This window comes from Triticum aestivum, chromosome 7D (assembly GCF_018294505.1).
Source record: "Triticum aestivum cultivar Chinese Spring chromosome 7D, IWGSC CS RefSeq v2.1, whole genome shotgun sequence".
NCBI lineage: Eukaryota > Viridiplantae > Streptophyta > Magnoliopsida > Poales > Poaceae > Triticum > Triticum aestivum.
In genome coordinates this window covers 326,404,714-326,409,237 of record NC_057814.1, presented here as the reverse complement: position 1 = coordinate 326,409,237, position 4,524 = coordinate 326,404,714, and positions in this window count along the sequence as shown.

Sequence of the window (4,524 nt, the reverse complement as noted above, 5' to 3'; positions counted from 1 at the left end):
AGCTCATGTTAAAAATGACGTTTGAGCCAGAAGGAAGAATTCTAGGATCTGATTGAGGATTGTGAGCATTCGCAATATTTTGAATCAACAGACTCAAAATGATAATGACAAGGAATGACTATAAGATTACGAGACTTATGGGATTATCCATAATGCAAGCAAGCAAGAATTTCAAGAGCAATAGGCTGCTCAGGATTTTTGGTAGATCGAATGGTATTTTGAACACTTTTGTGAAATACTTGAATCAACTGGGGATGAGCGGATACTCGATAAGGGCGAGAAATTATCCGTAGGGGTACTCAGGTGACAAAGAACAGCAAGGCAGTAAGCTCAAGGATTCTCGGAACAACAGAGATAACTTCGGGGTATCTTGTAATAACAAGATCAACTGGGAAACATTGTATGAATGGCGAGTATACGCGGTTATCCATAGGAGTTTATCGATGAAAGGGAATTGCAAAAGCGATGAACACAAGTTCTCGGGTTATCAGCGGAGAGTATCTTCAGGGTCTTCACGTGCAGCAGACGATCATCAGTAATAAGGGGCTCTCCGGGTGAAAGTGATAACGAGATCCTAATGTTAGATTTAGTAAAATTCACTTAACCCGAATAGAAGAGAGATCAGAGTCCCAGAGTATAGACAAGGAGTAAAAGATCCTAATACCACCCAATGGCGACGTGGGCCCGTAAGACACACAGCCATGTTAGTAAAAGTTTTGTAATGTCTAGACTCGACTTCGGCCAAGGAGTGTGGAAAGGGGGATTCCTACAGGCAGTTGGCTCTGATACCAACTTGTGACGCCCCCGATTTGACCGTACACTAATCATGCACGCAAATGTGTACGATCAAGGTCAGGGACTCACGGGAAGATATCACAACACAACTCTACAACATAAATAAGTCATACAAGCATCATAATACAAGCCAGAGGGCTCGAATACAAGTGCTCGATCACAGACGAGTCAGCGGAAGCAACAATATCTGAGTATAGACATAAGTTAAACAAGTTTGCCTTAAGAAGGCTAGCACAAACTGGGATACTGATCTAACGAGACGCAGGCCTCCTGCCTGGGATCCTCCTAACTACTCCTGGTCGTCGTCAGCGGCCTGCACGTAGTAGTAGGCACCTCCAGCGTCGTAGGTGTCGTCGTCGACGGTGGCGTCTGGCTCCTGGACTCCAACATCTGGTTGCGACAACCAGATAGAAAGGAAAGGGGGAAAAGAGGGAGAGAAGCAACCGTGAGTACTCATCCAAAGTACTCGCAAGCAAGGAGCTATACTACATATGCATGGGTATATGTGTAAAGGGGCATATCAGTGGACTGAACTGCAGAATGCCAGAATAAAAGGGGGATAGCTAGTCCTGTCGAAGACTACGCTTCTGGTCATCTCCATCTTGCAGCATGTAGAAGAGAGTAGATTGAAGTCCTCCAAGTAGCATCGCATAGCATAATCCTACCCGGCGATCCCCTCCTCGTCGCCCTGTTAGAGAGCGATCACCGGGTTGTATCTGGCACTTGGAAGGGTGTATTTTATTCAGTATCCAGTTCTAGTTGTCATAAGGTCAAGGTACAACTCCGGGTCGTCCTTTTACCGAGGGACACGGCTATTCGAATAGATAAACTTCCCTGCAGGGGTGCACCACATAACCCAACACGCTCGATCCCATTTGGCCGGACAAACTTTCCTGGGTCATGCCCGGCCTCGTAAGATCAACGCGTCGCAGCCCCACCTAAGCACAACAGAGAGGTCAGCACGCCGGTCTAACCCTATGCGCGCAAGGGTCTGGGCCCATCGCCCTATGCACACCTGCACGTTGCGTACGCGGCCGGAAGCAGACCTAGCCTAGTGGCGTTCCAGTCCAATCCGGCGCGCGCCACTCAGTCGCTGACGTCAAGAAGGCTTTGGCTGATACCACGACGCCGGGATACCCATAACTACTCCCGCGTAGATGGCTAGTGCGTATAGACCAAATGGCCAGACTCAGATCAAATACCAAGATCTCGTTAAGCGTGTTAAGTATCCGCGAACGCCGACCAGGGCCAGGCCCACCTCTCACCTAGGCGGTCTCAACCTGCCCTGTCGCTCCGCCACAAAGATCCACTTGCGGGTACTCCTACGAGCCGACCCGACTTTAGTCATCACATGTGTCATGTATATAGTATATAAGTATATACCCGTGATCACCGCCCAGGTGATCACGGCCCGATAGTATAGCACAGCAGACGGACGAGAATGTAGGGCCACTGATGGAAAACTAGCATCCTATACTAAGCATGTAGGATTGCAGGTAAGGTAACAACAGTAGTAGCAAGGATAGGCTATGCATCAGGATAGGATATCGGAAAGCAGTAACATGCTACACTACTCTAATACAAGCAGTATAGAGAAGAATAGGCGATAACTGGTGATCAAGGGGGGGGGCTTGCCTGGTTGCTCTGGCAAGTAGGAGGGGTCGTCGACTCCGTAGTCGAACTGGGCAGCAGCAGTGTCGGTCTCGTAGTCTACCGAAGAGAAGAGGGGGAAGAAATAGTAAATACAATGCAAACATAAGCATGACGATGCGTGACATGACAATGAGCGGTGCTAGGTGTGTCCTAACGCGACAGTAGGTGGTACCGGCGAAGGGGGGGAACATCCGGGAAGTAATCCCGATGTTTCGCGTTTTCGGACAGACGGACCGGAGGGGGAAAGTTGCTAGTTCGATAGGTTAGGGAGGTGTGGTGGACGAGACTGCGTATTCGGATTCGTCTCGTCGTTCTGAGCAACTTTCATGTAGAAAACATTTTCATCCGAGTTACGGTTTAAAAGATATGAATTTTCAAAGATTATTCGAATTTCTGGAATTATTTGAATTTAGCAAAAATGAATTATGACGTCAGCATGAGGTAACGCTGACGTCAGCAGGTCAACAGGTCGGCTGACCAGTCAAACCAGACAGGTGGGTCCAGTGGGGCCCACATGTCAGCCTCTGTTAGTCTAACAGTAATTTAAACTAAACTAACAGTCTAATTAGAGGGGTGGGCCCCATATGTCAGTGAGTGTTTAATCTAACAAGTTAATTTTATTTATAAAAATGTTTAATTAGCCTAATTAACAGACGGGGCCCACCTGTCAGTGGCTGGGGGCCGCCCAGTCAGCACGTTGACCGCGGTCAACAAGTCAAGGGGGACCTGGGTCCACCAGTTAGTGGCCCAGGCGGTGCCACGCAGGTGCCACGTCGGTGACGTCGCCGGAATCACGCCGGCGACCATTCCAGCGGCGGAAGTTCGCCGGAGTTGCTCGGATTTCCAGCACAGTGCACCATTCCGCGCGTTTTCGGTGGCGTTCGAACGAGTAGATCGTCCCGCGTCGATCTAGAGTGATCGCAGGAGCGGGGGTGGCCGGATTGGAGCTCAACGATGACCGCGGGCGGCGCCGGACTACGGGCATCTCCAAAAACCACGCTACGGCTGCGTTCTAGCTAACAAACGACGCTAGCGGGCTCTACGGACCTCCGGTAACTCGACGGAGGCGACGGCTTGGCTCGGAGATGGACGGGGTGAGCGCAACGAGCTCGCGGACGAGGCCGCATGCGGCAATGGCGACGACGGCACCGCGAGCCATCTACGGTGTATGAGGAGGAACCAGAGGAAGAAGGAGGGGGCGGAGGCTTACGGCGCGGCACACGGAGGCCCTCGAGTGAACGGGAGCGCAGAGGGGAGGCGGGATGAATCGCGGCGGGCGGCGGCGACCGAGGTTGGGGAAAAGCTTGACCCGGCCGCTGCAGGGCACCCCAGCTCGTCCTGAAGCGCGGGGTCGACGAGGACGACGTAGAGGGAGCTCGGGGACTCGGCGGCTCGACGAACGATGGTCGGGGCCACGCCTACGGCGAGGCTTCGGCGGCGATCTCGCTCGGGCGAGGGGGGGCCAGAGAGAGAGAGAGCGGCCGAGATGGAGAGGGGAGTTGGTGGAGGTAGGTGGGGAGGAGGCCGAGGCATCGAGGGGAGGGGTCGGCCTTATCCTCTCCGGGTAGTCGTCGTCGAGGCGGTCCGGCGGGGCTCGCCCCTGTTGCGACCCCGGTCGGGGGAACAGGGGGGAAGACGACCCGGGGAGGGGTTGGGCCGGACCAGCTGGAGTGGGCCGAGGCTCGGGCCAGGCACTGTGCACTTGGCCCAGTGCACAGTGGCCTGTGCTTTTACACTTTTGTTTTGTTTCTATTTTTTTCTTTGCTGTTTTATTTATTTTAGTTAGCAAAACAGTGTACAAAAATACAACCCCTACTCCTAAATTAGCATAATAACATAGGCCACCTACTCCAAAAAGTTTGGTGATTATATAAACTAGATTAACATTTGTTTATTATTTAAAAGCATTTAAATAATTGTTTTGCTGCTGTTTTTACTTACTATAGTGCAGTTAAATACTTTACAAAAGTGTGGTTTCTTCACCAATATTTAATATGGACTATTTGGCTCTCTCCGAACATTTTAGTTTTAATATTTGTAAACTTTTATTATTTGCTTTTATTTAAATTTTGAATT